The sequence below is a fragment of the Electrona antarctica genome, assembly GCF_951216825.1.
Source record: "Electrona antarctica genome assembly, chromosome: 13".
Lineage (NCBI taxonomy): Eukaryota > Metazoa > Chordata > Actinopteri > Myctophiformes > Myctophidae > Electrona > Electrona antarctica.
This window is the reverse complement of record NC_136794.1, coordinates 32907124-32931094: the sequence shown is the minus strand read 5'-3', so window position 1 is coordinate 32931094 and position 23971 is coordinate 32907124.

Sequence of the window (23971 nt, the reverse complement as noted above, 5' to 3'; positions counted from 1 at the left end):
GGCTGTCCGTCCGTCCATCACACCTTGTAACACGCTCCATATAGATGTTGGCGGATTTTGGCGGATCATGACTTGCCACATGTAAGATGTTGGCCATGCCCCTGGCATCATCTGGCTTGACTGACTGTGCCCCAGGACCCGCGTTGACTGCCTGTAGCCTGACCTTCGGCGTGGACAATCTGGCAGGTTTTGCCGTATTAAGAAGCTCTGTTGTTTCAGCGCGACTCACCCTCAGGGCGTCTTACTGGTACTTAAGCAAAAGTATCAATACTGCAATATACAGTTTAAATACTCCTTTACAAGTAAAGTACAATAAAAATGTACTTAAAGTAGCACAAGTAAAAGTACTCATTATGCAGAAATGTCCCATTTCAAGTTTTCAAATGTATACAAATCTTTTGAAAATAGCAGGTCTGCATTGTGAGCTTGTATCAATTTCAATGTATATCGGCTATTTTCAAATGGCCAAAATGTATAGGGTTGAAGTGGTTAATGTATGATTTGGAGTTAATGTATGTTTTGTAGTATTTTTTGCACAACTTTAGTTTAGTAACTAAAGTTGTCCAAAAATTAATGTAGTGGAGTAAAAGTACAATATTTGGATAGAAGTAAAAGTAGAAGTAAAAGTATTGAATATTGGAAATACTCAAGTAAAGTACAGATACCTCAAAATGGTACTTATAAAATGATTCAAATGAACTTACTTATGTCGGCTGAAAATAGCCGACATACAAGCACGCAAGACGCCATGGATGTGATACATTGTGAGCTTGTACGCCTGCTATTTTCAGGACGCGACACCGTCATACGACAACCTCGTCCTCCTGGGGTGATTAGTCATTTCTAATCAGACCAAACTATTCTACACACAGAGGCTAATGCAAACACAAGCCACAGTCCTTCCTTGTCAGCCAACGATGCCTAAAGGGGTTGGAGGGGAAAAAAACAGTCTGGCTGAGCATTTTTATCTTGAAATTAAACACCACAGTGAAGACATTAGTCTGGAGGCATAGCCTCTCTTCTACTATCTAACTATAAACCCTGCCTCTATATCGCAATGTACTAACTAGATGTATAAGTGCATATATGGATGATCATTTAGCATAGCCATAAATGGGCTATTTCGGAGACAACGTAATCTCAGTACTAGCATCAGGACATGAGTACACAGGATGCATAACATAACACAGTATGAGCCTATGAGCCTATAACTGATGTCAGCAGCATTACAAGTAGGGCAGCACTGTACAGTATATTATTCAAGGAACAATAGCCAAAAAGCATCCACTGTATGTATTGTGTGAATGGATGTATCTCACAATGGAGTTCCACTAATATAAGTCATTATGGGCGGCAGGCGTAATGTGTTTATGGGCTCTCCTTTCTCAATATAAGCCTGGGTCAGTTTCTCTCCCCCCTCTCTCTCCCTCTCATAATCACTCATCACTTCTCTCTGCCTTCCCTCTCATTCTTCCTGGGAGAGGATGAAAGGATCCAGCTCATCACTTGAAGCCCAAGGGCCATTTTCTCCCTCTAGCCACTTTGTCCTTCTAGGGCACTCGAGATGGATCCTATTCTAAGGACGGGGTTGGGGTTGCATGGTTCTCTGAAACTCTCCCACCTCGCTCCACATGCCCACGAGTCACTGCTCCCTCCTCCACTTGTTTGCATCATGACGTAGGCTACTCTTTGCACCAGGAGAAAGGAGTGAGGAAGTGCGTGCTGAGATGAGCAATGGCAGACTGTGAATAATGGCGACATCAGTATCTATGAGAAAGCAGCATGACCGCATTATCGTCCTTCCCTTGTCATCTTTCTCATAATTACGGTGGCACAGATGTAGCGGTTCATCTCAAATTATCTGCGCTATTCATTGTAAACAATCACGATTCAAAGCTGAATTGCAATGATTTTTTCCCCCATCAAAACAAGCAATATAACCTGAGTGTTGTGATTTGACAATGCAGTACATGTGTTCAGGAGTGCTAGACCATGGGCTCTCAAAGTGGGTGTCGTGGCACCATAGGGTGCCGTGACACAAGTCCAGTGATTTGCACCACTCAGTTCACACGGGTGTGATTTTTTTTTACCCTCACCTAAGATGGAAGAATAAAGCATTAAAACAATGCGGTTCTTTCTAGACTTTCCTTTATGGCAGTTATACCCCTTAAAATGCCATCCTGCATGGTTAACTTTCAGACTAGGGCTTGAGCATGGTATCCTCAGTAAATTGTTTTTCAAAGGTGCATTAGAGCACAAATTGCCTGAGCGCTTTGAAGTGAGGAATAAAATGAAGCCTCGTGGCTGCAAACTTGCCTCATTCAAAAACACTTTCAGCTGTCCATTCACCACAGTGCTGTTGTCTTAATACCCTGCTCCATGCAACAGAAAAGTGCACAGTGCTGCTTGGATGCAAATTCATGACATGGCAATGCCATTGATAGTGAATTTTTTGAATCTTGTGAAATATTATGTTGAATCAAATTAAGTTATTTAGTACAGAATTGAATGGAAGAGTTGTTTGTTCTGAATATGTAGCACGTTCCCTCACGTTACCCTATAGGTGGGGTCGTGAGGCCAGTGCCAGCGAAATGCGCGGAAAAAGAAGAGCTAACCAGGAAGTGGATGCAACAGGTTGTAGACAATCCGCCGGGAGGATTATTATTATCAGCGCGAGAGCACTCCCATTTTGAGCAGAAAAAAATATGGATTAATGCTAATCATTGTGAATCAATGCTGAACCAAATCTCGTAATCTCGTGGATGGCACAGTTGGATTAAATAGCTATTCATGAGATTACACATGTGCGTGCGTGCGTGCGTGCGTGCGTGCGTGCGTGCGTGCGTGCGCATGTGTAATCTCATGAATAGCTATTTAATCAAACTGTGCCATCCAGATTTGATTCAGCATTGATTCACAATGATTAGCATTAATCCATATTTTTTTCTGCTCAAAACACACACACACACACACACACACACACACACACACACACACACACACACACACACACACACACACACACACACACACACACACACACACACACACATTCATTCATTATCTGCAAAATATGTGAGGGTACAGTCAGTCACAAACCTGACAGATATCTCGCTGCATACAGATTCTGATGATCTCTAGAGGCACGTTGAAGGTCAGCAATCAAAATATCCATACATGCTTTGCAGGGAGGCAAATGGCGTAAAATACTTGCTGCTGTAACATCGATACTTGTGATACTGTATAGGCAACCCTGTTTACACAAGCATATCTCTCTTAAACATATAGACACATTAGAAGCTATTAGAAGCATTAGAAAAAAAGCCTATAAAATAGGGACGCATGGTTTACTTTAAAGTCTGTCTGTGGGTTTTTATAAATATTTAACAAATCAAAAGTATTAACAAGAGCTTGTGACTAAATAATTACAATATTGGATCCATTGGACTCTCTTTTCCATTCCTGAAAAGTTATAGCTTTGTCTTTTGACATACTTTGTTTACACCTGGTAGCGACGTCATGCTACATGGTCCTGGGTCATCATAAGTCTCCACAAAGTGACACTGTCATGCCTCGAGTATGACAATGTGGCTTGAAAAGATGAGCTTGTGGATTAGAGAGAAAGAAAGAAAGAAAGAAAGAAAGAAAGAGAAAGAAAGAAATATCCACTCACCAAATAGCTCCCATTAAGAGGATTTTATTTTGTGATATGTTTCAAGCAACACATGATCTTCTTGAGTCTTCTCTGATGTTAATCTCTGTGAATTCTTGAGGAAGAGGCCGTGTTACTGCATTGAATACAATCCTCTATTTGATGTAAAGAATAGATCTTTCTGCTCTGTTCTTTTTTTCTTTTTTTGATCCTGCACCCATTTCATTAGGCATTGTGATTTATTTTACGATAAGCTAGGTCCCGTTTTTACAAAAAAAAAAAAAAAAAAGAGAAAAGAAACTCAAAGCTGGTAAGCCAAATCTTGTTTTATGCACTGTGTTCTCCACCTCTGCATGTTTTTTGCATTGATGTTAAATCGGCGCTGAGTGCATCTCAATCCACAACCATCTACATGTGACGTGTGACAGACGTGATTTTTGTCTGCAACTATTCATTCATTAACCACTTATTTCTTAACAACGAAAGAATTTAAAAAAAAAAACACAGGGCGGGAAAGTTGCTGAGCACAGATGCGCGTTTCAGACAGTGAGACACAATCAAAACTGGGAGCTGTTGCCAACTAAATAGCTCGCGGGCACTTTGTGGTGTTGGGGGGAGGGCTATGGGTGGTGGCCATTCACTTCCCCACCCAGACTTTTCCTACCGGTTCAAGGAATCAAACCGGGAACCTTCCAGTAACAAGCGTGTTCCTCTAAACCTTTATGCCACCGGTGCCCCCGAAGTGTGACCCGTTTTGAGCTTCTATAGATTGGCAGTATATTTGCTGTTTATGAAATAAGACTTAACTCTATCTCTACCGCTAGCTGTTAGCATAAACCCCAGCTCCAGGGGCAATACACAAACTACCGCAGCATTGGAACACTCACACATTGGAACACTTTTACCGCGCCAGCGTCGCGGTAAAAAGGCACAAATTAAATCCGAAATGTGGATGGCAGAAAATCCACCAAGGACAGCGATCTTAGATCCAGAGTTATGACGGTTTGAAAATCCTCTCTTCCACTGCTATGCACTGTGAATATATTTCCAATCCCATAGTTGGAACGGTGGGGTGTTGCTATGGGAACCGGACCAATGTTAAAGGCTTCCGTAGGCATCAACCATTATATAGACGGAGTCTACGTTGGGGTACGTATATATATACAGACTTGGTATATGACGCCACCTAGCGTCGACGTACGTATATTATACGTACCTGGGAAAAATAGAGTTAAGTGGTTTACCGTTTTTATTTTATTTTTTGCCACCCTGTAATTTTTTGTTTCTCTGAAATGGCGCCTCTGCTAAAAGCAGGGACACTTGGCAAACATGACATTTTCCCCGGCTGCAGCTGGAGGTAAACAAAACAGCAGTAGATGGCAGCTCCCTTCCTTTCAAACTGTGAGCGTGGTGGCACATACAGTAGGTTGCCGGGGGGCCACTGGGAATGACATAGTGTCAAGCCTCCTTTCGATTGGAGTTGTCAGTGTGAGAGCGAGCGATGTAAAATGCCAGTGTCAAAAAGGCCTGTGTTTAGCTTGTAGCCTTGTCCGCGCTGACAGGCTAGGAAATGGAGTGCGCTACCTGACCGGCATGAGAGAAGCCCTGGCCTCCGGTGCTCTGCAGTCACATCTGTGAGCCAATGGTAAACAGGTTCCTGTGCTGTCAATCACCCTGATCTGCCTCTGTTTTTTTCCCCCCGATGTACGTCTTGCTCTGTCTCTCATCCACCTCTCTCTCTCTCTCTCTCTCTCTCTCTCTCTCTCTCGCGCTCTCATTCTTTGTGATACTATCCCACCTGTCAGATTTAAACCAATATTATTGTCAATGTCTACATCAAATTGCCTTACAGTGCATTTTCCAGTACAGTGTTTAGCTTTTGTTCTTTATTTTATTTTTTTGCTGACAGTGTTTCCTCTTGACATTACCTGCGTCACACTAGTTATGTCCCTGATAGTAGGTGAATATTCTGTGAAAATAGCCAAACTTGTAGATTGGCTATTTTGGGGCAAAGAGATCTGATGTTGAGGGTAAAAATGAGGGTGCCAAGTACAGACCCTGGGGGGACCCCGGTCAACAGGGTTTAACTAATTTACCGCCGACACCCCCAACCGGTTGTCCGTGTCTGACTAACAGAGACACACTGAACAAAACAACATAACCAAAACGGACAGAGAAAGAGAGACAGAGAGAGACAGAGAGACACGCAGTCTGACATCACTGCGTCAGGCAGCACTATTGTTATTATTGGGGCATGCCTCCTGGCGTAGATTTGTGCTCCACTCAATGGACCTTCGAAGTTGTTGTTATACATTGCTAATCAAGCCTATAGTGGTTTATCAGGAATATACGGTCTGATGCATCTTTAAGAGGTTTAAACACAGATTAAACTGTGGTGTTTACATTGAGGGACTCTTTATCACCTAATTATAGAGCAGTGGTTTTCAACACTTTGCAAGGCCCATTACTTACTTCGGTATTTGAGCCACGACCACCATTTGATGAGATTTAACCTTGTATACCTGATATTTTGTTATCGTTGCAGGGTTTTCCACAATTCCATGCTGTATTGATGTTGGTACCATAGGAGAGATAACAGGAAAATGTTGATCAAAATAACAATTATTGTGTAGACTTGTGTAAATTAAGTAATGCAGATGTTTAACAATAATTAACTCTTGAGAGTGTACAATGAAACCAAATGGACCCTTCCGGGTCCATTTGGTTTCATTTTACACTCTCATGAGGGTACATTTGGTTACCAACTCTCCATCATTTAGCTGCGACCGCCTGGAACCCCCTCCAGGACCACTGGTGGTCCCCGGACCGCCGGTTGAAAACCACTGTAATAGAGCACAGAAGGTCAGTCGAAAAACATGAGCTTGAGCTTGTCTGTTTTGAAATGAGCTGTGTCCACAGGTTGGCCAATAACCTAATAATGCAATTTTGGATTTGATTGTATAGTTTAGTTTAAGCTTCACAGATAGGCTGTAGCCAGGCCATACTTGTCTCTCCATACTGCAGCACTAACAAATCATTATAACTGAATGTGGAATTTTATGTGGAATGTGGAAAATAGCAAGAAAACCATTCGAGTGTACCCTATTTTGTAATCAATGTTTTTATCCAGTGTCAATTATCTAGTGTAATCCTGGGCTACACTTCCTCCGCCAACCTGGGGAGAGCAACGGACTGAGCTCATGCTTCCTTCAGTGCATGAGCGTCCAAGCTGCTTCTTTTCACCTGACAGGGGGGTGTTTCCCCGGTTGGACGTAGCGCATGGAAGGAACATGTTATTCCAACCAGTTCCTTTCCCCTCCATCAGGCGCCCGACCATGGCCAGGGGGCGGCAGTTTTGAGACCAGGATTACTGCATGTTTTTTGTGAGGGTATACCTATACCCTAGGGCAGGGGTTCTCAACGTTTTTGGCTGGGGGACCCCCGGAAATGCTTTGGCCATGTCTCGCGACTCCCCCCCCCCCAATACAACTGACTGCAAAAATAACATTAATAATAGATAAAATATATCATAAACTAGAAAAAGTGCCCTTCTGGGCACAGGTCTCCACCAGGAGAGTGTGTGTGTGTGTGTGTGTGTGTGTGTGTGTGTGTGTGTGTGTGTGTGTGTGTGTGTGTGTGTGTGTGTGTGTGTGTGTGTGTGTGTGTGTGTGTGTGTGTGTGTGTGTGTGTGTGTGTGTGTGTGTGAGAGACACGGCTTTGCCTGTTGTAGCGCCACCATGAGGCTGATTTGAAAACTGGCATTTCTTCCTCAGCCCAGTGGGAATATGCATGCACAGTTTCACCGCAATCGGACGCTGCGTTGAGTAGTTGTGGCGATTTGTACAAAGCGGGCTACTCCTGAAAAGTTTAGATGCCAATCGTAGGCAATGAAGGTGGATTATGAGAAATCAAACAGACCCGTCTTGATCACATGACTATGGAGAGCATGTGTACCGATTTGTGTGAAATTTGGATAACATCTGAAGGAGTAATATTAGAAAATGTGTTTTACATATGTCGGCCTCCTGGTGGCGCTATAAAGAGCAGATGTGAAAAATTCCAGGCAAAGGTTTTTCCTTGGCCTCTAGGGAGTTGGCATACAAAGTTATCCACAAATCCGTGCAATTGGAGGTAAAAACACTTTTCGGCCAGTTATAGCGCCACCATGAGGCTGAGTTGAAAATGTTCACATGGCATTTCTTCCTCGGCCTAGTGGGAATGTGCGTGCGCAATTTTACGGAAATCACACGATGTGTTCATGATTTGCAGCATTTTGTTTGAAACTGAGCACTCCTGCGAACTTTGGAAGACAATCTTAGCCAATCGGGATGGAGTCTATGAAATCTGAAAAACTCGTTTCGTTGAATGGCTCTAGAGAGACTATGTACCAATTTGCGTGATGTTTGGACAAAATCTGTAGGTGTACTGTCCAAAAACTTGTTTTGCACAAAGCGGCCTCCTGGTGGCGCTATAACAGGCCGTTCTGGAAATTTTGGGGCAGAGGTTCATCGTTGGCATCCAGGGAGTGTGTGTGCGAAATTTGGCATCGACCGGGTTAACAATGCCGGAGATTAGCTGTTCACAGACGGACGGACGGACACACGGACACACGGACGGACGGACGGAGTGCAAAACTTACTCTCTCCCCATGCCTTCGGCCTGGTGGAGACAATAAACTGACACCAGATATAATCATTAAGGAACGTTTATGCCTGTACTATGTAAACTCTTAATTTCCATTTTCTAGCCATTCAGTTGCAAAAAATATATAATTTGGGGACCCCCCAAAATACATTGGCAACCCACGGGTTGAGGACACGGGGAGAACATGCAAACTCCACACAGAAAGTCTGTTTCGCCAACCCTAGGGTATGGGCACAGATGACACGGAGGAGAGAACACGCCCCCCAGCACCCACAGTGTCCCCAGCGGGAATCGAACCCTTCTATCTGTGAGGCAACAGCGCTACCGACTGCACCACCGTGCCCCCGAATAAAATTAAACATTAAGGAAAAGATAGAGAGTCAGCTCAGTTCCAGTAATGCCAGAGGAATCCTGGAATCGGACTACAATGTTATGATGCAAAAATCAGGAAAGGTGAACCCCAAAAAGTTGGAGAAGCACTTACCTTCTCATACTTGCCTTATCATACTGACAGATGCAGACATAGCAGTCATTACAGTGATTAAATCGTGACGGTTTCAGCAGATAATCTTTCACAAAATTGTTCTAGCTTTTATTGAAAGAACATTCTGACAGACACCTTTATTGATCCCTGTGGGGAAATTCAGATGTCATAGTGCACAGCAGTAAGCATGAAACACAGGATACGTTACGGGTAAGAGTAGAGAGAGATACAATTTAAGATTAATCCTGGGCAAATCACAACTCTTTTTTCATTTTATTATTGTTTTTGTGCATTTGGGGTGTCTAGTGTTGGACTGTTTGAGTCGTGCATTTTGACTTAATTCTGCTGGCTAACTTTGCTTCTCAGACTGTTTAGTTTTTTTGTGTTTTTGTGTGCTTTGAGTCGAGGCTCACAGCAGAAGTTCGCCAGATGCTCATGCAGTCCCTACAAGATGTGTGAGATTTCTGGATGGCTGGCATCAGCAGTCTCTGATGTAGCAAACAAAATAAACAAGATATGACACAGTCATATTATACCAGCATGCCTCTTCAATTTTCCTAATCTTAGACTTTCCATTTCCCTATACAGTATGTAACACAACCACCCTCAAATATTTGCTCTCTCCGTTTCTTCCTCCCTCTGTCATGTTTGAAAGTGAAAGTGTTTTTTTTAAGGGTAACTGTTGCATAATCGCAATATCACACTTGAGTCCTGTGGTCCCTGATGTGTGTCCCCAGCTGAGGGGCCAGAATTTCAGGTTTACCCCCCGGGACCACCAGGGCTCGGGGTGGGAGGAGGAGGAGCCGTATCAATACAGTAGATAATAGTACATTATAATTTATAAATGCAATATAAAATACTGTATATCCCCAGACTGCTGTGTGATGTCATCATAAAATGTATTCATTCACATGACATTACCCACTTTTTTTTTTGATATCATAGTATCTTTAAAGGATGATCATAAAGTTACAACTAAATCTGTCTCTATAGAAAGAGTAGTTGCTCAGTCTCTATAGAGACCAGCCTGCTTCCAGCACGCTGAGTATAGTATACTAATACGTACAAAAAAATATTTTTACTCAAGCACAGTACTTGAGTAAATGAGTTACTTTCAACGTTCCATCAGGTGCAGTATAGCTCAAGTGTAACTGAGGAATATGGGCTTTGATAAGATCTCTGGTCAAGGATCTGTCTAGCAGAAAATGAAGGTGAGCAGACAAGCCAACCGCAAGGGGGTGGTGGTATCCTCACTGTTAATGAGTCCCATGACACTGACAGCCAGATGCCCAGGCTGGTCACCTACCCAGGGAGGATGCTGGATATATGGCAACCCCTTTCATAGCTCATCATTACCATAAGTGCCTCTGCCACTGTACACCGGACACTGGCAGAGGACACGGACTTAATATTTCACGCATATCTACACAAACGCTAAACTTACTAGCTGACTAGATCCCCAAGAGGAGGTCACCTCCTGTTATTTGCTCTGCATTAAACATAGTATATACTGTACATATAATAATAAACACACCACGATATTACACACACACACACCACTTTATATGGCTTTCTCTTAATGTATCATAGTCAGATAGGGGCCATTGATGTTGCGTTCTCCACCTCATTTGCAACAACTTTCATTAGCACCCCCCCTCCCCCACTTTTGATGTGTGACTTAATAGCTTTCCAGGAGGGAATTCATGCGGAATACAGGAAAATGTCCAAATAACATTATACAAGGTCACTGCCCACATTGCTGTTAAATATTATTAGAATGTCTCCTCTGAGGTAGACAATTTTACAATGATAAATTACAGAGGAAATAACAAGTGTAACTTTCACTCAATTAGCTCTAACTGGTTAGAATTGTCTTGTACGCCTCAAACTTTCCAATGAGGGGTACAATTTCTTGTGCAGGGTGTTCTGGGACACAAAATGTTTAGCCATGGGTTCGATGTGAGCTATTCCTGCTATTTTTGTTTACATTTGTTTACAAGTTATCAAAAAGGTGTACTCAGTAATCTGAGACCCCTTTCACACCGGTTGGTTCCCAATGGAACCAATAAGAACCAGTTCTTTTTGGTTCTTAGTCCATGAGCCAGAGCTCCAAAATTGGAACGTTAATTATGAATTGAGAGGGCAAAACTATACCTATATTAAGTTGTTTATAGGATCAATAAAAGTAAACCCTGAGCAGCATAAATGGAGGTCTCCGTCCTATCAAATATGATATATATGACACTCAGGACGGAGATTAATCACAGGACGGAACTTTATTGATATCATAACCGAGCGCATCGCTCCACAGGCTGGGAGCGCCTTTATCACCATGAAGTTTCATGGTGATAAATCTAGGTATGGTTTTGCCCACTCAATTCATAATTAACATTCCAATTTTGGAGCTCTGGCTCATGGATTAAGAACCACAAAGAACTGAACCGGTTCCCATTGGGAACCAACCGGTGGAAATGGGGTCTGATTGAAGTGAGTGAAGTGAAGGGAGGGGAGTTTAAGATTTTGTTTTAAAGCGAGAGCTTATTCAAAAGCAAATACAGAGAATATGTAGCTTATTACAGGCGAAACATTTTGAAATCCCCCATTTTGAAAAACAGGCCAAGTATTGGCCAATGGCTGAGGGAAATGTCTTCTCTGATCTTGTCTAACAGTGGTACGGATCATACAGTACATTGTCTGGGGTAAATAAGATACTTTTAAAGAGGTTTGGGGAGCAAAACAAGGACTGGCTAATGAGGCAAGCTCGGAGTGAGTGGGTGTTCTAGCTTTCTTGCAGAATAGAGGCTGGTTTATGTTTTATCTGATTGATGTCCCATGTTTGTCATCCTACAGGATCAGAGTTTCGTTTCGTGTTTTTCCCTTTCTTTCTTTGTCCATTTGAGTTTTGTTGGTGAGTTTTGTCATGTTTTGTGTTTGTTTATGTGTTGTTCATGGTGTTTTCTTTTAAATGTGTATTGTGATTTATTTCTTGGGTGATTGGATATTGATAGATATTTGTTGTGTTTTGGACAATGTTTCCACAGTTTCCCCCCCCCCACTGCTAGTCAAAATGAAAGATCAATATACAAACAAGTATATCTCCCATTGCACACATAGTACACGTAGTTTCTCTCTGTAATAGTCTAGGACAATTGGGTTGTTAGATATCAGTTGGAGCAGACAAAACGAAGTCGTCTATGGGATTTTGAATGAGAAAAACACTCCTGTGAACCATATAGCAGGGGTCTGACTTAATCGGGTCTTCTGTAGTCTATACATTATATAAATGTTGCTCCTTTGTTTTAGAGTAATTTGTGCACAACTGTGCATGCTATGTATTTTGGTCCATCATTTAATTTTCTTGTTTTGTTCATTTTCAAGTTTGGTTCCCAAAATTGAAATTAGAATACAGGAAAATGTCCAAATAACAAGGTCACTGCTACCACACTGCTGTTAAATATCTAATCGGAGGTTGACAATTGAATATCGATGAATTACAGAGAAAATTACAGGTGTAACTTTAACTCAAGTGTAACTCAAGTGTAACTTTAAGTCAATTAGCTCTAACTGGTTAGAGCTAACAGTTAGCATGTCCCAGCTATAGGCTGGACCACCAGAGGAAACTGTTTCCAGTCCCCTTTGCACTGCGGCCCGGCGTCAAATCGCTCTCCGTAGCTGCTCCCATGAGTCTGAAAGTCCACCCATTGTTGTTCCGCAGCTATAGTGAACACACCATTAGAAGGCTGCTGGGTCTTTATCCACCGCTGGGTGGTAGTTACATGTCCCTCTTCCCGGTAGCTGCTCACAGGAAGGGCCGCCAGGCAGCGTCGGCTGTCGGTATACAACAGCAGTGAGTAGAATGCATTGTCACAATGACTAAATTGGGGTCAGAGCCATAGAGTAAGACAGAGTTACGACAACTCCGTTCACTTCATGGGGCCAGTCCAACGCCGGCTCTTCTACATAGACTTCTATTGGCGAATAGGGACACCGGAAGTTTACAGAATGCATTGGAGTCTATATGGGCTCGTGTGAGTATAGTACATGCACCATGTGACCGGGCTGTTTTCTGCCCCCTCAATGTCACAACTCTGTCTATACTCATTGGCTCTGATTGGGGTGAAAAAGGGAATGATGTTCTTTTTTTGCCTGATTATATTTGCGTGCCGGTGCATGCACCAAAAAAGAGCAGATCTACAAGCTCACGAGTTGATTGTAGATTGTTGTATTTACAGAAGAATAGCCTATGTAAAATGTTCATGTCCTCCCAAGTATAGACACACACACACACACACACACACACACACATGTGTGTGTGTGTGTGTGTGTACGTGTGTGCGTGCGTGCGTGTGTTTTGCTTTAATATTCCATGAACATTGAATCCTTGCTGCACGGCCCAGGTCATCCATGGTACTGTTCATATCAGTAAGCGGGGGAGGACAGTAACATTATTACCTGGGGGTATATACCCCTGCTGGGGTCACTCACATGACCAAGCACACATGCAGCATAGCAAGCATCTCCATCATGACCTTCACATGGCCGTGAAGGTGTGTATTCTCACAATACAGATGGTTTCTCTATGCCGATTTCATGCTTTCAAATTGTTCCAAAAATAGTGAAAATAGATGATCTACACAAGCCTAATTGTGAGTTGTGGTGAGCATGTAGATGTTATTTTTTGCTAGTTTCGAAAACATAATGACGTGCACAAAATGGGGGTGCCAGGTATAAAGTGGCTAAATGGTTTTGTACGGGAATTCCACCAAAACTTGACTTAATTTGCCAAAATAGCCCCCCCCCCCCCCCCCCCATGGTTAATTGAAAAATCACACCTGTGTGAACTGAGTGGTACAAGGTCTTATATAGCCTGATCAGCTGTGATCTGACGTAATGTCAGTGACCATAGTAACCATTCTCATTTTTTCGGGTCCCACGTACAGGTACACACACGTACAGGTACACGGGTACAGACAAAGCTGGTTATTGGAGTGGTTTGCACCACTCAAAAATCCAATACCAACATCTCTAATACCTGCCACATGAAGATATCTATTTGGCATTCCCCTTCAAATACCATTATCCTGAGAAGTTCAGGGATGAATGTAGCTACTAGGCTATACAAGGACACTGCAGCCTTGCAAATGACTCCATCTTTGAAGACAGAGTTGACAAAGGAGAAATGCAGATATGCTGGAAGCTGGGCGTGCATTGCTGACCAACATCATGCCCTTGGCAGAGCAGCCTCATTAATTTTAATTACAGAGACGTTTAGTCCACAGATTCTAATGATGATAAACAAGCAAAATTAGTGTAGGTAAATGAACCCGGCCCGTTGTCACTACATCACACCATGTCGTCCACACAAAATATTCATTCATAACCAAACTTACACCAGCGGTTCTTAACCTTTTTTTGAGCTCTGGACCACCAGCACAATTTGCACAATTCTTAAGGACCACCCCGCCCGACCGAACTACAACAATATTATACAGTATTTTGTACGGGGGAAGGCATAATAAAGTCATTTCTATATATTATATATTGTGCGTATGTGTCGCCACCAAAAATATCAGATCTGCTAGCTCACAATGTGTCTCAGCGTGACACGTAAGCTTGTACATCTGTTATGTTTGGTGCATGTGCGACTCCACATGCAGCAAAGAATCTAGCCCCACATTACCCCTATTAGTTCAAAATGTCTCACTACTGTACATTTCATGGACTTGAATTGGATATTATTGAAACATATTTTTGATACACAAAATACTAGACCACCTGTAATTAACTAGTAGTGGTCTGTGGACCACTAGTTCAGAAACAGTGCTTCACGCCATGGACACGTACGTCGCTATAGGGAAGGATGTCATATTAAAACAGTGGTCGGAAGAATGCTTGAAAGACTGCCATTTATCATTTATTCAGCACTGATACACAGTAAAGTCCTTTTTTTCCCTTCTTCTGTCAAGTGACAAGATATCATCACAGGAACGTGTCCCCCGCAGTCAGATATAACCGCACCAGCAGCGTTTGCCCATGGTCATAAGCACACTACCATGACCTCCATTTCAATGAAGATGATGATGAAGAATTTGAAGATGGTGTCTGAATTTAAGTGCTTTTCATGCAGGTAGCGACATTACGGCCATCCACGAGTCAACGGCAGTCGTGTATAGTCAAAACAATTGACTCATGCACGCACGCACGCACGCACGCACGCACGCACGCACGCACGCACGCACGCACGCACGCACGCACAAAGCTGTGCATAGGAGGGCTTAGCGCCCCTCAAAAACATTTCTCTACACACTGTACAGTTTGGTGAGCCTAATCACTGCATTTAGCCAGGATAAAGTTAATTTTGACTTGCTGAAAATAAAGCACTGTGCTTGGATAAGGACACGATGCACCACGGCAACTCTTTGCGGAGTATTATTTTATGGACAGCTGTAAATGCATCACGGAGCTCTTTTACATTTTATGACCTCCATTACACTACAAGGCAACTTCACTTATCCTTCTGCCCTTTGCTGGTGACGTGGCCTATCAGTCACGGCGGTGCTTGCAGGAAGCTCACTTTACCGTGGGCAAATTAAACTTCACCTGTGAGGAAAAGGAAAAACTCAATTCACTGGAAATGCACCTCCTTTGGAAGGTATAGCTATAGCATATCATGTCGTTGTTGTTAGGCATAAACCTTGTATCTCCATTTCAACTACTTTTCAACAAGTATCAAAAATATCTCCTATATTTCTAAAAAAGTGTGTCTATACTGTAGGTCTTATACATATTGAACCTATTAAAAGTATTACCAAAGAGCTTTAGACTAAATCTAAACTACACTGGATCCACTGGAACACAGATAATTGTGTCCATTTTCTGAAAAGTAACAGTGGTCATACAAGGTTTATATAGCCTATACCTGACAGCTTCCATATAGACACTACAGTATATTATATGTCTGAAAATAGTGTCTCTACTGTACATGTGCACACGTTAGTATGTGCTACAATCATTCCTTCCTGTTTCCAGCTCGCCCTAAGCTATGTGCTTGAGAATTGATATATAAAACCTCCTGGAACTGGAGTTTCCCTGATGAAATAAAAAAGTGTTTGGAGCGGTATGACCTAAGTGTCTGCCATCTATCTCCTGCCTGTACCTGACACTGTCACAGGCTCTTTTGTGTGAGGTCACCGGGGGGCAGCTCCGTTCTGAGAAGCACACGGGAACACTGTGCCGGGGAAATTGATTTTAACACCCGGGCCACCGTGGCCCCCGATGATTAAAAGGGTCAGATGAAATCCTATGTGACAGTTTCGGTGATTGGTGCAAAGTGAAAGATGAAAGGGAAGATAGATGACAACAAATACAGGGCTGTGAGCACAGAGGGCAAGTGCACTCTTTGGCACCTATGAAAGACGGATATATACAGTATGCCCTTATTGGAAAATTATGTAATTGATTCATGCCAATTGAAACAAGGTCAGTCCACACGACGCACTACTACCAAAGCAGCTAATGTTTGAACTGATTTACTAGGTCTCTTTGTAGAAAGTAGGCGTTTACGCTTGTACTCTAAGACAATATTTTGGGAAAATGCCATTGCTATTTCATTATGTGATTGCTATGGGAAATAACTAGTCTATTACTGGAAGTTATATATTCACACAAAGTCCTTTGATTCTCCCTACCATAAAACAATTTGTTTACATTTTTGTTATCATGTAGGAGTAAGTCACATTCTTAAAATCAATCTTCTCCTCTTGCCCATGTCTATACTGTAGCAATTTTAGCAACAAAAGATGTCCATGTCCTTACATGTACCTGCATGGAAAGCCTACTGTATGGCAGGGAGAGCTGCATCAAGATGCTAAGAGGAGAAAGGCTGAGTGCATTGTAAATTAAATTGATGGAGTAGATCAGTGGGTGCGTATTCTGGGCCAGCAAGTTGGAAACAATGCAAGTCGGGAATGCACGCCTTACCCATTTATGCATTACCCGTTGTACGTGTTCCGCTTGTTGTCAGAGTACCCGTTGTAGGTAGAACATATACAGTCATCACTTAAACAACGCATCATTACATTAGGATTCTTATCAGCTGTTAAACGTACCATTATGATGAACTGGAAAGAGGGCAAGCCAAACGGCTTCAGTATTGACAACTGGATGAAGGACCTTTTGGACTTGTTGACTATGGAGCGGGCAGCATCGACCCTCTCGGAATACAGGACTGTCAGTCCTCTGGGACTTACATTAGAGCATATCTGGAGAACAGGCTACATGCCTACACACTAGAGTTGTATGTGTATTGTGTATGAGATGGTAGTATTTTGTTTTGTTTTTGTTGTTTGATATGTGAACTATGTTTAGTGTTTGTCTGAGCACAAAATATGAAAAAGTGTACCCGTTGTACCAGTTTCAGAGTACCCAGTGTAGTGCCCACAAACTATACGACCGATCAACTCATTATGAAGAAACAGGAGAGCACTGATGTCTCTGTGTTGATGACGTACATGGGCATTATGCGAATGGAGTTCCATTGTACACGCTGCCACTCATTAGACTCATATTGGTCAAGTGGCACAAATGTCAGGCATGAGGTCAGTCCGCTGCCCCCCAGGTTGGCAGAGGAAGTGTAGCGCCCAGGATTACATTAGATAATTGGCACTGGGTGAAAAAACTGGGTTGCAAAATCATGGGATAAAAATTATTATTATTAAAAAAAAAAAAAGTGGCACAAATGTGAGGCAAATCTCAGGGTTGGGTTGGCCGATCAGGGAAGCCGATGGCCACACTCGATCGGCCATAGGCTGGCCATAGAACTTGGAGTTTCTCATATAAGCCCCTCTAGGGTTTCTTACGTCACCGGCACAACTAAACGGTCACCTTTCCGTTGGAAATAACTAATGTATGATCTATGTGATCTATGATCTATGATCTATGTGTTGTGCAAATACAATCTGAAACACATGGTGATTCGGTGTTCCAGCAGCTTTGGTGCCTACTCCGCACTGTCCGCAGTCCCTGAGACAGACAGATACAGTCATTAGTGTTTTGGAAATGGCTGTGTGAAAGTGTTGCAGTGTTACATCCTGGTATTTCCCAATGCATTTTAATGTTTGAAGTGTTCTGTTTATTGATTGATTGGTTACCTCGCCCTGGGCACGATCATCAACAACTTATGGGGGTGCAGGCAGGGTGAGTAGCATCCTCTCACTGGGGGGGGGGGGGGGGGGGGGGTAAAGGTAAACAAAAAAATTATAATGCTGTATTAGTATTACTCAGAATGTACTGAAACACAAAAGGATCCACTCATTTTGATTCGTTCATTCTCCTGTGTCGGACCACACAGCCGATATGAGACCTGCCGCCTGCCTAGCTTTGCTGCCTCTGGAGAACCATTTCATGTTTCTCACTGATCATTCCCTGAATTGATCCACCTGAGAAGTAGTTATGTAGAGCATTGTCCCGGGCTGCAGATACCGCTGGGAAATCATTGGTTTGTCTCTTGCGATGAGATGAATGACAGCTCGGGCCGCAGTACCAAGAGTTCTAATCAGCCATGATGACAGAGGAGAAGGACAACGGTGTGAGGACCAGAATACAGGATATGCAGTGGAGACAACACAGCACATGTGTGATGTTTATGGCGGCCTAGCGGCGACTTAATACACGCTGTGACGGTGTCTATAAACTATGTGAGGTCAACTAAATCCTGTGTGGGGACTCGGGAGGGAGACCGTGACAGTGCTTCCATTGCATGAGTTACAAGTAAAACGTTATTATCATGCTCGGTACGGGAAATAATGATTAATCTTTTTCTTTTCTTTTTTTAGGCTACTGAGAAAATGAAAAGAGATATCTTGTGGCAATTTGAAGTCACTGTGGAAATGAAAGGAAGCAAAGAAGAAAGACACTTGAGACTGAAGCAAATGTATTCAGACCAAATGGGCATGGTAAAGATAAGGAAACACGTACCAGCATGTGCTTAGAAAACAGAAACACTGTCTTCCCTCCGACAATTCAGTATAGTTTGCTATAATGCAAATACTATCATTATAGTGACAATGACAAAAGGGCATTAAGTGTTTTGTGGCTACAAAGACTGTGCTGACAACCAGAAGAACAAATCTGCAGCCTTATAAAAACAGTCTTTTGGCTAGTGAGCGTAACTATTTATTTATTTATTTTTTGCCTTTTGGTTTTACACTTTTTCAAAGGTAACTCCTAGGGGTCCCCGACCTTGAAGACCCCTGGTCTATGTTGTTTCATGTTGGCTGGTTTGTAAAATAGACTGTTTGCCGTTTTCAGTCAGTCTCGATCACTTTTAATTGAAGTTGGAGCATCCACAGTTACAGCACCATGCCAAACTGCCCCATACAGCACATAATGCAAATAATACAGAGCCAATTTGTTAATATTCCAAAGGACAGATGCAGCCTGGACACATTTCTCTGGAATTCTGATATTCTCAATCCAAAGAGCTTAGCCAGCATAATTTATTGTGTAACCAGACCCTAAAGTGATTAAACTGTAACAGAAGTTTTACAGGGAATCACAGACTAAAAACATTTTTGCTTGCCATAGCATCCGCAAGCAAGCCAGGATAATGAAAAGCTGTTAAAACTGCTTTTATGTTTAGCCGTTTATGAGCTTTCTGTGATTTAGTGGCACAATTTTACATATTTATCTCTCCATTATCACAACCCAGTGCCTGTCATAGCGCCAAGGGTCATATTAGAATGTTTGCCTGGATGTTAGCAGCAAAGTGTTGGAGCCTTTCAGAGAAAGACAAGAATGCATATTTCCAATGGATTGCTTTGGACATACTTTTTGATTAAGATGCATGATTGCCAAAATGCAATGATATTAACAAGTTGACTGCCACCTGGTGGACGCAAGAGCCAACGCTAGACTGCCGACCCGGATGTACTTCGTTTTAGTGTGTTGCACGCTGGATACATGTCCGGCTTGGTTGGCCATATTACATGCTAAATAATTAGTGTCAATGCTAGCGAGCTAAAATGAAGCCATCCTTGCTCTAGAAAGCGCCAATGTTCCAATCGGGATCACCGGATAATCAGCAAAGACTTCCGAACATTGCGCGTTTTATCAAAACCATGGAGAGCTCTGTAGATTTCGAGTTATTCAGCTTTTTAGTCCGGCTGTATACAAGAAGTGAACGGCACTGCGGATGCGCGAAACTGGCCGAGGATCGCTGAAGAAGGAAAGGCCAAGCCAAAAAAAAGAAATCAGTGATTCGGTTTGATATCAATAATAAAGCTTATCTGACGGATTCTAATTGGCGGAACGTTCCGTCACAAGCAGTTAATTTGTTTAGTAAAATGCATACTCTAACTTAAGACTGATGAAGATTTAACCGCTTAAACCCTATTCTGGGGTTGGGTTGTGATGGGTGAACTTTACAGCACAAGTAGTCCTACAGGCTCCCAACACAACTCGGCGTTGGCTATTTTTGACGAAGCAATTTGGTTGGTAACCACTTAATTATAAAAACATACTTGAAACATTAGAAGATCTACAGATCTTCATTGCGGCGCGTGCGTGCGTGCGTGCGTGCGTGCGTGCGTGCGTGCGTGCGTGCGTTATATACTGGTATGACCAAAACTGTTACTGTTAAATTAACTAGACCTGTGCCCGTCAGCCACCGGCCGCCCTACTTGGGAACGATGCAAGTTGGGAACTATAGCCGTCTGTCTGTGTCCCTTTTGTGCCCATATATGGAGATCTCTTTATCTGTCTGTTTGCCTGTGTCTGAAGTGCAAACTGCAAATTGACTGTGAAAAGTGGACTGGTTAAGTAATGGCAGGTGTGGGGTTTCCACGGCAATCAATTGGCTGAGGCAGAGGCTGGGAATTCTACAGGTGAGAGGATTTATAGTCTCATTAGGTCCACTGGCAGAGCTTGACCAGAGCTTTTTGTGGTGGTTCTGGACAACTGAGTGTCCGACAGACTCAAGGCCGGGCACTGCAGTCCCTGTGGTGGTGTGGAACGCGTGTGTCAAATTGAAGTCGGTGGGACGAACGGTTCTCGAGTTACTTGGATTACAGACGTACACACATACGTACACACACATACAGAGACCTGATGCATTCATTGTAAGACTAGACAGTGCCCGTCGGCCACCGGCCTACTTCGGAACGATGCAAGTTGGAAACCTAGTATGCAATACCCGTTGTCATAGCAACGTTATATATATATATATATATACTGTATATGGAGATCTCTGTGGTGCAAATTGACTGTGAAAAGTGGACTGGTTAAGTAATCAAATGGAAGTTGTTGGGTTGCCATGGCAATCAATTGGCTGAGGCAGAGGCTGGGAATTCTACAGGTGAGGGGACTTAGGCTCATTAAGTCCACTGGCAGAGCCTGACCAATTAACAAAAATAAATACATAATAGAGATAGAGGTTTCTACCCGACAGCAATGATACAGTATGTGAGGGGGGGGGTGATGCACAGTGAACACATAAAACATGTATCAATGTATCAATCATTCAGAGGTGCTGTAATGATGGCACAGCCTGCATTTACTTCACATGTTTTATTGTACAAACAAAACAACAATATTATCATTATCAGAGGCGGCCGAACGGTTTGCGGAGCGGTCTTGTTATCGGAAGGTCGCCAGTTCGAATCCCCGGACCGTCACGTTAAAATTACCACCGCTGAAGTGCCCTTGAGCAAGGCATTGAACCCCTACCATGAAATGTTCTATGAGCAGGGTCTGGCTGTAAACAAGCATCTCGAGCTTAGTCCATTCACCCTGGGTAAACAAAGAACTTTGCTTTGCTTTGCTTTGTATCTACAATAAGGCGAGGCCTGGCCAAAAATGTAAATGCATTCCTTTCAGCCTTTGTATCCTACTCGTCTGGCAGGTATATCTCTTTGAAAACCTTTAGTGCTACGATTGTGCGCGGGGGGGCGACAATTAACACATCTTGCCTGCCCAAAATGTAATTCCTGGAAACGCCACTGATCATTATGTAAATAATTTCCACTTCCTTACGGAAATTGTTCCGATTTGACCGCTGACCTGCCTCGCCCAGATGCTCTTGCAAAAAGAAGAAACAAAGCAAAATAAAACACTGAAACGCTGGCTTCTCTCATTATTTTTTCAGTGTGCAAAGATTTATCAGGATAGGTAGGTTAGCATTCATGTCAGGCTGAGCTTATAGAGAGAGCATACCTTCCGTGCACTACAGGGAATGCCTTGAAATTATGCCAGTGAGTTCACTAGCTTTTTTCTTTACACAATTTTCTTTACATCGTACAAACCAAGAGTAGCCAATTATTTTTACCCTATTTTCTCACAGTTTAATCGTTATGCCAATTAAGCCTCCCCACACATTTCTGTGTTGTCACCTCTATTGTATCCTACTGCACACCTGCCAGCGAGGAGCCCCCACTGGGAGGACATAATAAGGACTTTAAGCAACGACGGCTACGGCAGTCCGCTCCGGCAACCGGACATGGATCAGTGCTCGATACATAAACCTGCTTTCCGTCCCGTCGCAGCCCTTTCTACTACGGCAGAACCTACACTTACATGTAGTGTCTACAACGCCATGTCATAACCATGTTTATTGAAATCATAGCTGACGTGCATTTACATCGATTGCTCCATCACCTCTCTTATATGCTGTGTTATGTGTTGGCATGCTCTGAATGAAGAAATAACACTATATGTCATATTAACCAAAACGGGTTTAGAATAACACAGATGAATTGCTCCAGCACCTTCCTCTTTCCACTGCTGATCATGTCCAGCGCATGTAAGAATTAAGGCAAGCAATATCGGCATTCAGCAAGTTAGCTGACGTGTGACGGGTTGTTTAAAAAATAATAATAATAATGTGTTTATATGTTTGACACATGCTGCATAGACGTGTCACCATGGGAACCAATGTCGCCGTCGCTGACGGCTGTTTGCTTAACGATTTTGACAGCGATTGCGTAGCGGAGCCGTCCTGTAAATGTTGTTGCTTAAAGTCCCTATTAGCACCTCTGTCCTACAGCAACCCCACTGACAGGCGTCACCTCAGCCCTAGGAGTCGCTAGTGCAGTGACAAAGTTCGCCCTCCTCGCCAGGCTGGCTGCCACCCCCGAACACAGCCAGCTGTGTTCAAACAGATGTTGAGCCAAGTCAGATGCACCACGGTGGATTTGAACCCATAGAATACTGTGGTGGACAGGTACTTTAACCCTGTGCCACCCAAGAGTTCACTTAAACAAGCACCTCAATGAAGAAGACATATTAAAATCTAAAATACATATACCGTATGCTTACACTTTGTCAACATTTTTATGCCCTTATCAGTGTCCTGCAGCTGGCATAGTGATATGAGTCCTCTCGCATCCCACATGCACAATCGAGGATTGAGGATCCAAGCCTTGAACCACTGCAAATAAAATACATTGAGACACAACCAGATCTGTACTCCAATTAACATGATATATTAACAGTAACTCCACTGAGCATTACTGAACTAATCAGTAACAAAGGTAATGCATGGTGTGTCCTGTTTCTGCCGGCATTGAAGACACAGCGAAAGGCTGCGGTTTTGCGCAGTACATTACATTGTAGCATAATGTCCTGACTCCTGCTATTTAGATGTCAAAACGGGACAGACGACAGTGACAGGGAATAGCATTAGCCCTCGTAAGTCTCCGAAGGGACAAAGAGAGGTGAGATAAAAGGAAAAGTGGCTGGAGGGAATCTCTGTGCAGAGCTTAAGCTGGAGAGACTGATGTCCTTATAAGTGCCTGTCTGTCCTACCCAGACGCGAGGGTGTCAGACACCGTGGAAAGCAGCTTAAAGCTTTTGTTGGGCTCTCAACTGTTAAAGGTTGTATAAAAGGCTGATGGGGGAAAAAATGAGGCATCCACATGTGTCTGCTCTTTGGATCATGTAGCAAGCACACCACAGTTAAATGTATTAGATGTTGACACAGAGGTATGCAATCAGACTGTAAATACCCTCCTTCCTGTGGAGTATTTCAGTACCAATCCCTCCATGGTTAGGATGTTTTGTGGGTTTTTGTGCATGTGACGTGTTGCAGAAGTTATGACACTTCCACAGCTCATTGACTGCCAAGGACAACTTTTACAATTTTGGGGGATTTGTTAGATTGCGCTCTTCATCACCGTCGAGCTCTCAGTTGCTATGCA